We start from the raw sequence: 12084 nt of genomic DNA, 5'->3' as shown, positions 1-12084 counted from the left end.
TGATCAGAAGTGGCTGGTTTTCTTTCTTTCTTTTTTTTAAATTAAAACTTAAATAGAAAATAGAAAAAGAAAAAAACAACACTATCATGTGCACAACAGAATACAGAAAAAGATTCAAAATATGTAACAATAAATGTTCATTTTAAGAAAGAGAATATAATAATAAAGCACATTGAATTCCACCTTTCTTATCTTTTCTTTGCTTCTTTATATGTTTTCTTTTTTTCTCTATTGTACATTTTTTATTTTATTCTTTTTTTTCCTTTCTTCCCCCCAACCTCCCCCAAGCAGGTTATAGTTATTATGGATGTATTTATGTACATCCTCATATGTGTATATATATATATATATATATATGTATATACATATATATATACAGACACATAATACACACATATATGTATGTATGTTGTATCTATCTAACTGCATTATCTCTTGTTACCTATCCAGCTAACTCTTCCACTTTACTTCTACTGCTCACCTGTCTTGCTATTATTAAACATCCTCCCTCTCTTCTCACTCCAAGATCCCTCCTATATCTTCTCCTTATACCCTCCTTCTGTATTCCTTTCCCACCTTATCCTATTCCTGAACTCTTCTATAGCATGTTTTATCCTATTTCCTCCCCCTCTTATTTCTTTATAGATTTTGTAGGTTTATTTATCCTTCTTGGTATATATGCATTGTCCCTCTTTAACCCATTCCCAATGTGACTAAGATTTCAGAAATATCAGTCCTCATTCCCCCCTCCCAATTCTTCTGTGTTAGTTCTTACTCCCTCACCTCATTTATATAATGTAATTTCTGCTTTTACCTTTTTCAACACGGTTTTGATTTTTATAATTACATCATTCACCCTCCTGTAAGTGCCCCCCAATCAGTAGCTTCCTTGTCCCACTGTTTCTGCATTCACCAAGCCTGTGCTGACCCAGGGCTGTGTCTCAGCAACCCAGCTGGGCCTGCATTCCATATCAGAATCTTTCTGGGCTTAAACCTCGACTCCCTTTGCTGTTTGGGAGCTGAAAGTTCCTGTGGCTGGAGCTGAGGCTACCTCCTGAACCCAGCTAGTCCTAAGGCTCTTTAAGTGGAGGTAGCCTGGAGTGTTTACACACCATAAGTTGTCCTGTGTTCTTTCTCAGGTTGTCCTAGGAGGACTCCTGTTTTGCCCCAAGGCTTATTTGTTTTTCACAGTTCTAGAGGCACAATTTTATTTCTTTTGTGGGGGAAATCTGGAGAGCTTGGAATTTTCTGACCTATTCTGCCATTTTCCCAGAATCCTCATCCCAGATTGTTTTTTTTCAAAGAGGCAGAGGAACTAAAAGCCAAATTATCAACATTTGCTAGATTATGGAGAAATCAAGGAATTCCAGAAAAACATTAATCACGGCTTCATTGACAATACTAAAGTCTTTGTGTGGATCACAACAAAATATGGCACATTCTTAAAGAGATGGGAATAAGGCAGAAGCAAAATGGGGGAATAAAAGAAAGAATTCACCTGAGCTCTCCCACAAACCCCTCCAAATGCTTTTACATAATGATTCTAAATAAATTCTAGGGTGGCAGAAACCACAACAAAAGAATAAAAATATTTTCTAGCCCCAGACAAATTAGAAGGTTGGCAGGAAAGATCTATTGAGAGTGGAACACAGCCCAGCCCACAGCCTCCTTCCCAGCAAACCAGGAGCAGGCTTTCCAAGCCATTGAATCAGCAGTGGAAGCGGCAGCTTCCAGAGCTCTGAGGTCACAGATGGTAAAGGGGTTGAACATCTGGTCTTTTTGTTAGCACCAACCAAGGCTGGATCCTGTTGATTTGTCCATACTCACAACCAAATCACAGTCCTCAGTGGCAGTCCAGCACTAGCACACCAGAGATTGGGGACCTTTCTCACATTCTAGGGCAGAAAGGGGAGCTTATGGCAACTCACAGACCAGAGCACAGGCCAAGAAAGTAGTACACCTCTCCTTAGATTATACCACCTTGGAACAACTGAAAGTCTCCAGGTCTCTAGAAGTATCTTTGAAAATGACTGTACAAAAAGCCTTGAAGCTTGAGACAGTATGCCTTCCACCCTGAACGTAGAGGCCTTCTTTAACAAAAAGTTAAAAGTCAAGTAATAGACTAAAAAATGAGCAAACAAGAGAAAAATTTCTAGCCCTAGAGGTGACATATTATGGTAACAAGGAAAATCAAAACACTCAAAAGAAGATAACAAAATCAAAGTGCCTACATCCAAAGCTTCTAAGGAAAATATAAATTGGTCTCAGGCCATGAAAAAGCTCAAAAAGAATTTAGAAAGCCAAGTAAGAGAGGTAGAGGAAAAATTGGGAAGAGAAACGAGAGTGATGCAAAAAAATCATGAAAAAAAGAGTCAACAGCTTAGTAAAGGAGACACACCAAAAAATACTGAAGAAAATAACATCTTAAAAAAAAAAAAAAAGACCAGGCCAAATGGTAAAGGAAGTACAAAATACCAATGAAGATATGAACACTTTAAAAAGTATTCCAATAAATAAAAAAAAATGAAAAATAGAAGATAATGTGTCCCATCTAATTGAAAAAAAAAACTGACTTAAAAATTAGATCCAGGAGAGATCATCTAAAAATTATAGGAAACCTAAAAGTTATGATTAAAGAAAGGACCTACAGCATCTTTCAAGAAATTATCAGGGAAAATTGCCCTGATATTCTAGAATCATAGGGTAAAATAGGAGTTGAAAGAATCCACATTTCAAAACTCCCAGGTCAAGGAGAAAATATTGCAAACAGCCAGAAAAGAGCAATTCAAGTTTTGTGGAGTCACAGTCAAGATAACACAAGATTTATGAGCTTCCACATTAAGGTACTGGAGAGCTTGGAATACAATATCCCAGAGGGTGAAAGAGCTAGGATGACAATCAAGAATCACTTACTCAGCAAAACTGAATATAATCCTTTGGGAGGCAAATGGATATTCAATGAAATAAAGAACTTTCAAACTTTCTTGATGAAGAAAGATGAAAAAACAAAGCTGAGTAGAAAATTTGACTTTCAAACACATCAAAAGGTAAATAGGAAAGTGATTTAATAAAGTTAAGGTGTTTACATTCCTACATTGGAAGATGATACTTGTAATTCATAAGAACTTTTAACAGAGGGGACAGGTTTGAGTTAAATATAAAGGGATAATACCTTAAAAAAATAAGGGGAGAGAGAGAGAAAGGGAGAGGTAGAATAGGGCAAATTATCTTACAAAAGAGGCAAGAAACATTTTTTACAATGGAGAGGAAGAAGGAGGAGGTGAGAGGGAATGAGTGAATGTTATTACTTACTCTTACCAGAACTGGCTTAGAGAGGGAATAATGTGCACATTCATTTGGATACAGAAATCTATCTTACTCTACAGGAAGGTAGGAGGAAAAAGACATTTTAAAACAGGGAAAAGGAGAAGGGAATGGTAGAAGGGAGAGCAGATTGGGGGAGAGAATAGTCAAAAGCAAAATACTTTTGAGGAAGGACAGGGTAAAAGGAGAGAGAATCTGATAAACTGGAGAAGGGGAATAGAATGGAGGATAAAAGTAACTGTGAAAAGATTTTTGAAACAAAGTTTTCTGATATAGATTTCATCTTTCTTACATTCAGAAAACGAAGTCAATTTTAATAAAAATAAAAGCCATTCCCCAATTAAGAAATAATAAAAAAATGAAGTTTTCAGATGAAGTAATCAAAGATATTCGTAGTCATCTGAAAAAATATACTTTAACCCACCATTGATTGAAGAACTATGAATTAAAACAATTCTGAGGTACTACCTCTGATGGAACAGAAAATAAAGGTAACAATGTTGGAGAGGATATGAGAAAAATGATACCCTAATATACTCATGGTGGAGTTGTGAACTGATTCAACCAATCTCTAGAGCAATTTGGAACTATGGCCAAAGAAGGTATTAAAACCATGCACACACATTAATCTAATGATATCATTACTAGGTCTGTGTTCCAAAAGAGATTTTTTTAAAGGAAAAGGACCTATATGCATAAAAATATAACTGCTCTTTGGGGGAATGAAAACAAATTGGAAATTTAGGATCTGCCCACCAAATGGGGAATGGTTGAAGAAAGTGTGGAATGTATTTATGATGAAATATTATGGTACTACAAGAAGAGGATGCCGTCAGAAAATCCTGGAAAGAACTAATGCAAAGTGAAATGTACTGTATACAAAGTAACAGTAATAGTGTAAGATGATCAGCTGTGAACAACTTAGTTATTCTTAGAAATACAGTGATCCACCACAACTCTGAAGACTTGGGATGAGATCTGATGGAAATGGATATCTTCAACATAAAGAAGATACAACTCACTTCCAGCTGATCAATGATGGACAGAAACAACTACACCCAGAGAAGGAGCATTGGGAAGTGAATGTAAAATATTAGCACTACTGTCTATCTACCCAGGTTACTTATACCTTCGGAATCCAATACTTAACGTGCAATAAGAAAATTGGATTTACCCACATATATTGTGGGTACATATATTGTATCTAGGTTATATTGTAACATATGTAAAATGTATGAGATTGTCTGTCATCTAGGGGAGGGAGTAGAGGGAGGGAGGGGAAAATCTGGAAAAATGAATACAAGGGATAATGTTATAAAGAAATTACTCATGCATATATATTGTCAAAAATGTATAATTATAAAATTAATTTTTAAAAAAATTTTAAAAAGACTTAGGATGAGAAAGGCTATCTAATATCGGAGAGAGAGGACTGATGATATCTGAATACAGATTGAAGCATACTTTTTCTATTTTCCTTTTTTACCTTGAGGGTTTTTTCTTTGGTTTCTTTTTCATAACATGACTATAATGGAAATGTTTTGCATGACTACACATTTATAACCTTTATTGAATTGCTTGCCTTTTCAATGCAGAGGAAAGGAAGAAGGGTGGGGAAGGAATTTGAAACTTAAAGTTTTCAAAATTAATATGAAAATTGTTTTTAATATATACTACTACTAAATAAGTAGTAAATAAGAAAAAAAAAGAAAAGGGGGTACCATATTATTTTACTTGTTTCCTAAGGAACTTATATTCAGGTCAAGAAACAATAGTTATAACTGAACATGGAACAAGTGATTGGTTTAAGATTAGGAAAAAAAATATGACATAGCTGTATTCTGTTTTCTTAGTTTTATGTAGAGTACATCATGCAAAATGTCAGGCTGGATGAACCAAAAGCCAGAATTAAGGTTAGTAGGAGAAATATCAAGGGTCTCAGATATGCAGATGATACCACTCTGATGACAGAAAGTGAAAAATTCTGAGAAAGCCTCTTAATGAAGAAAGAAGAGGCAAATGTAAAAACTGACTTGAAGTTTAACATCAAAAAAAGTTAGATCTTAGCAACTGACCCCATCACTTTCTGTCAAACAGAGGGAGAAAAAATGGAAGTGGTACAAGTTTTGTATTCTTAGGCTTAAAGATCACTATAAATGGTGAACAAAGCTATGTGATTAAAAGATACCTGCTTCTTGGAAGGAAAGCCATGGCAAATCTGGACAGCATATCAAAAAGCAGAAATATCACTTTGCTGATAAAAATCCATATAGTCAAAGGTATGATTTTTCCAGTAATAACATTTGGCTGTGAGAGTTGGATTATAAGGAAAACTATAAGGAAAACTGAGTGCCACAGAATCAACACTTTTTTTTGGAGACAAATGTCTTTTGATTATACTCAAATATTCACACGAGCTCATGGTCTCATCTATGTGGAATTTCCCTCCAATGATGCAAATTACCAACTATCCATATCTATCTATCCATGTTTCCCCCTAAGTTTATCATAGTGGAGTCTATCCAAGGCACCAGAAACCTTCTTCACTTTCTCCTAATGTTTTGAAAAGAGAGTAGAATACTTGGTCATCCATGGGTTTTCCACCACTCTTGCTTCATGAGAATCAACACTTTTGAATTGTGGTGCTGTAATAGATTTTTAAGAGTCCCTTGGCTAGAAGGCCAAATCAGTCCATATTAAAGAAACTAATTTAGGTTCTTCATTAGGATAAATATTAAAACCAAAAATTAAATACTTTGATCACATAACAAGAATTTAGGGTTAGGGTTAGAAGAAACTCTGATATAGGAAAAGATTGAAGCCAAAAGGAAAAGGGGAATGGCATTTTTAATGTTAAACTTTAAGCTAGCTTTTACATTCTCACCCTCATCAAGAAGCTTCTTAGATCTTAATCTTAAATCTTCTTCACTTTCTGCCATTAGAGTGGTATCATCTGCATAGCTGAGATTCTTGATACTTCTCCCAGAAACCTTAATTCCAGCTTTTGAGCCATTCAGCCTTGTATTTTGCATAATTTCAGTCTGGCATTTTACATAATGTACTCTGCATGAAAGTTAAATAAATAAGATGATATTATACAGTTTTGTCATACTCCTTTTCTTAAACTTCTATGTTCAGTACTCGCTGTTGCTTCTTGACCTGGGTTCAGGCTCCTCAGAAGACAAATAAAATGATCTGACACCCTCATCTCTTAGAGGATATTTTGCTGTGATCCACACAATCAAAGATTTTTGTATTGTCAAAGAAGCAGAATTCTGGAATTCTTTTGCTTTCTGAATAATTCAGCGATTGTTAGCAATTTGGTTTCTAGTTCCTCTTCCTCTTTGAAAACCAGTCTGTACTTCTGGTATTTCTTGGTTCACATATTGCTGAAGCCTATCTTGTAAAATCTTTAAACAGAACCTTGATGGTGTGTGGAATGAGTACAATTGTTTGATGTGTGTAGTTAACTGAGTCAAGACACTCTCATGGGAATGTAGCCTTAAAGTATACCTTAATTGTGATTTTTATGCGGCCTGTCGGGTTATGACAAATGGGCTGAGAGGTGGAAACAGTGTGAGTTTTTGTTTTTACTATAGTCCGGCCTCCAACAGTCTGAGGGACAGTGAACTGGCCCCCTATTTAAAAAGTTTGAGGACTACTGCTAATAACAAATAAAGCTATAGCTAAAAAAAAGTTGCAAGTGTTTATCCCCTCCTGTTTCCCACCATTTCTTTTTGATATCGTAGTAAATTAATTTATTTTTAATACACATTATTTTATAATCATGTTGGGAGAGAAAAATTAGAGCAAAAGGGAAAAAACATGGGAGAGATTTAAAAAAAGAGAGAAGTGAACATAGCATGTGATGATTTATATTGTCTCCTTAGATCTCTCACTACCTCTTAATTAGCATTAAGTACCTCTTTTTTATTCTCTTATTTCTGGGTTAGATTTCTTCGATTAGAATGTAAGCCTGGACTCCTCCCAAACAATGAGAAAGAAAAGGCAAGGTTTGGGGGAGGGCTTCAGGATCGTATGCATTCTGGCTATTTAATCTTGTGTTTTGCAGTTTTTAACTTTGTGCTCCTTTTACTGACAAATACCTTGTCAGATGGGAGATGCCCTTTCTCCAGAGACCATAATAAGCCCCCTTTTTCTTATTCTGAGACTCTCTGATTGTTTTTGTGGTTGATACCGTTCCACACACATTCAATAATTTGAACATTCTTTGGTATTGCCTTTAAGATTGGGATATAAATTGATGTTTTCCAATGCAGTGATCACTGTTGTATTTTCTAAATTTGCCAGCATATTAAGTGCAGTGTTTTAAGCACATCATCTTTTAGGATTTTAAGTAGCTCAGCTGGAACTCCGTCACTTCACTAGCCTTACAGTTTATAATGCTTTCTAAGGCCCACTTGACTTAATTGGAGCAATGATTTACAAGTACTGAGAAAACAAATCCATGATCGCTAAGAATCAACCTGGATTAAGCAAGAAAAAAAAATCTTAATTTTCTTTTATTTAACATGATAAGTAGTTCAGTTGTTGACTTGGAGGGAATGTCCCAGAGAGGTGTCTTTGGCCCTGTGCTGTTTCAAGTTTTTTATCAATGACTGAGATGTCAGGGTTATAAAATTCATAGATGGTAGAGAGCGTAATTAACAGGTTGGATGACACTTAGGACCCAGAAAGTTCACAAAAGGCTAGAATATAGGACTACATTTAATAAGCTAAATGTTGAAGCTCAAAACTTGAATTCAAAAAAATCAGATACACAACTAAATAATGGGGGGTTGGGGGGACATGGTTAAATGAGTCATATGGAAAAGAACTGGGTAGGGAAATAGTCAATGTTAAAGGATTGTGGAAAGATGGGTATATTTCTAATACACTGTTAGTGGAATAGCGAATTAATCCAATCATTCTGGGAAACAATTTGAAATTATGGAGAGAAATTAACACAAGAAAAATAATTTAGTAAGCACTTACTATGCATAAATATGGTGCTAAAAGGTAGGAATATAATTAGAAAAGAAGACCACAAAGAAAGGTGCTTTTAGCTGCAGAACTAAAAGTCTCTAAAACGTCCAAACCCTTAAACCCAGAGACTCCAATTCTAGCATATACCCCAAGGAGGTCAATGATAAAAAGAAATTCATCAAAATATTTGGAGCAGCACTTTTTGTAGTAGCAAAGGAACCAGAAACAATACTGATGTCCTGATGTCTCTCTATTGTTCTAAACTTTTTCTTCTCTCCTTCCCATGTCACTATCCACCCCCACCACCTCTTGGCTGAGTTATACATCTTGTACTTCCTTCCCCACAAACTGAGGGGCTATTCATCAAGAACTCAGTCCTCTTCATCAAATATCTCTCTTATGTCAAATGGATTCCAAATATCCTTCGTCTCCTGCTTTACTCTAATTTGGAGTGCCAGACTCTAATGAATTGTCAGGCTCAAGACATGAGGTAGTTCTTTGGCTTGCCAAGGCCAGATCTCTTTAATTCCATCCATTCCCATCTTCTCCTGAAGATTACCATTATTATTATCTTAATTTACCTGCTACCATCTCTCCCTGACTATTGGTTCTTTCTCTGCTTCTTACATTCATTTCACTTGTCATCAAAATTATTTTTTAACATCTCTATTCCTTGTTTAGTTCAGAATTCTGCCCCTAGCTACAGCTAAGAAACTCAAGCCTGACTTGATTTTCTTATAATCAAACTTAATAAATATTTATTATGTAAATAAAAGGACATGAAGGAAGAGGGTAAGTGAGAAAATGGAGAAAGGTGAAGGAGAAGGAAAAGGAGAGGAGAAAAGACATTATTTACCATCCTATTTCTCTTCTATCCTAATCCTGATCTAAAAACCTTTCAATACTTTTTTCTACATGTGCTTGTTCTCTGTGGATCTTCTCATTTATTAGCTCAAAAACATTAATGAAGCACCCACTATGTGTCTGAAAATGTGCTCAAGTGTTGGAAAATACAAAACGAACTACTCCCTCATCATAAACATTTTACTCCTCTATTCAGGGTGAGAGAGGATAGTATGAAACATGATTACGTCAATGAAGCACCTATTATGTGTCTGGAAACATGCTCAGTGCTGGGAAATGCAAATAAAAATGAAATAGTCCCTCATCATAAAGAGTTTATATTCTTCTCCTCTGTTTGGGGTGAGGGAGAAGGAAAGTATGAAATACTACTAGGGTAAGTCAGCACAATAGATATGTAACATTTTTCCCAAAGAGTAAGGACAATTTTAAGTCCTAAGGGGACTACTAGCTCAAGCAGGTGTGGCCATTGTTCATCTTGCTATACCTATGTGAGCCATTGGGTGGCACTCACGTCACCAGTTGTTTGTGTTTTTCTCTAAGGCACACAAGCAAATAACCTTGTAATATCACTCAAGCTTCCACACCCTGCTTAATACTTTCTTTCAGGGGTCTCTGTTCCAATCTGGAGCATAGATGAATTCAAAAAATATTAAATTCTCAGACCTCAGTCACATCCTTTCTCAGGATATTCACAAAGAATTCAGCAATTGATCTATAGACTACATCTGTATTTATTCTTGTAAAGTGGAAACAAAGGCAGCTAGCTGGTCCAGTAGGAAGATTATTGGGAAGATCTTGAGAGCAAATCCTGATTCAGGCACTTACCACCGGGTAACTCTGGATAAAGTCAATTAACCTCTGTCTTATTCAGTTTCCTCAACTGCAAAATGGGGACAGAGTCTATCTCCCAGAACTTGTGAGAATCAAGTGAGATAATCATTTGTAAAGTGCTTAGCATAGGCCCTGGCACATAATAGTTACTATTTCTTTCCTGAAACAAAATAAAAGTACACAGGAATCAGGGGAGCACAGACACTTTGGCTGAGTTTGGGTTACTAATGTGTGTGTGCTCTTGTGTGTCCATCTGCTTTGTTTTCACAGGGGGAGCCGAGACAGATGCACTAAAAGACCTTTGTAGTCTCTTGCTCTCAAGGTCACAGAGAGGAGAGAAAACAGTTTATCTCTCACAGAGAAAGAAAGAAGGAAAAAGGGAGGAAAGATAGAAGGAAGGAAGAAGGAAGGAAGAAAGGGAGGGAAAGAAGGAAGGAATAAGAAAGGAAGGAAGAAAGGAAGGAAGAAAGGAAGGAAGAAAGGAAGAAAGCCCCTTGTAATTGCCATGAAAGGTTTCAGGAAATCCCCTCCACACTTCTTATACCCAGTGATTCCCCAGTTTTATACTGGCAATCAGAATCAACCAGGAAGAGCAAACACCAGAAGAATGACCAGAAGTAAAATCTGCAAAGGACTGTTTTATCTTTCTTTAAAAAAAGAAAAGAAAAAGATCCTTCCACATGGTGTTGGTAGAATTGTGGATTGATTCAATTATTCTGAAAAGCAATTTATAATTATGCAAAAAAAAATTAGGGAATAGGGGCAGCTAGGTGGTGCAGTGGATAGAGCACCAGCCTTGAATTCAGGAGGACCTGAGTTCAAATCTGGTCTCAGACACAACACTTCCTAGCTGTGTGACCCTGAGCAAGTCACTTAACCCCAGCTTCAGGGGGAAAAAAAAATTTAGAGGATGAGTAAAGACTAAAATCATATCTTTGACCCAGAGATTACACTACTAGGCATATACCACAAAGAGGTCAGTGACAAAGAAGAAAGATTCCAAATAACCAAAAAAATTATATTTGAAAACACCAAGCAAAGAATTGGAAGCAAATTTTATATATCTATTGATTAGAAATAGTTAAACAAATTGTAGCATATGAATACAATGGAATATTACTGAACCATAAAAAACAAAAGATGTGAAAAATTCAGAAAAGTATGAGAACACATATGAACTGACAGAATAAAGTAAAAACAAACAACACCTACAAAAACTGCACCAATAAGTTTGAAAGAAAAAAAAAAACCAAATGTTGTATATTTATAATATTTATGCTTGAATTAGAGAAGAATTAAGAAAATGCATTTCTTTGCAGAAATGGCCATGGAATATTTCATATGTAATGAGGGACTAGCCAATAAATTCTCAGTCCTTAAAGAATGCATAAATATACTTTACTTAATATCAATCCACATGGAGGCTTTGGTAAGCTGCTTCCTGAACTAGGTGAAGCAGGGACCCTTTTTTTAACCCTTTACAAGATTTGACCAAGGGAACTTTCATTTCCTTCCCTGATTATTTTCTAGTGAGGAGGAAAGGCCCCCTCAATAATAGGAACTAAGAGCAGCCACTTCTCTGTCTGGGGAGGAATACCCTGAAAAAGTCTGCCTAACCTAAAAACTAAAGGGTTGCACATCAACTGGGGAAAGGCTGAACAACTTATGGAATATTATGGGACCATAAGAAATGATAAAATGGACAGTTTCAATGTCAGTTCAATAAATTGATGTGACTCAAAATTATAGGACAATCAATTCTGATGGGCATGACTTCCAACAGTGAGATGGTTCAGACCAGTTCCAATGATCTTGTGATGAAGAGAGTCATCTACCCCCAGAGAGAGAACTGAGGGAGCTGTGGATCACAACATAGCATTCTCACTCTTTTTGTTGTTTGCTTGCATTTTCTTTATTTTTTGATATGATTTTCTTGTTCAACAAGAGAATTATATAAATTGCATAAATATGTTTATACATATTAGATTTAAATAAAAATTATAAAAAGTGTGAACAAAACTAAGAGAGTAATTATATGGTGACAATGACACCATAGGAAAAGTATCTTTAAACAATTTG

The sequence above is a fragment of the Sminthopsis crassicaudata genome, chromosome 1 (assembly GCF_048593235.1).
Source record: "Sminthopsis crassicaudata isolate SCR6 chromosome 1, ASM4859323v1, whole genome shotgun sequence".
NCBI classification, from domain to species: domain Eukaryota; kingdom Metazoa; phylum Chordata; class Mammalia; order Dasyuromorphia; family Dasyuridae; genus Sminthopsis; species Sminthopsis crassicaudata.
Note: the sequence above shows the minus strand (reverse complement) of the source record.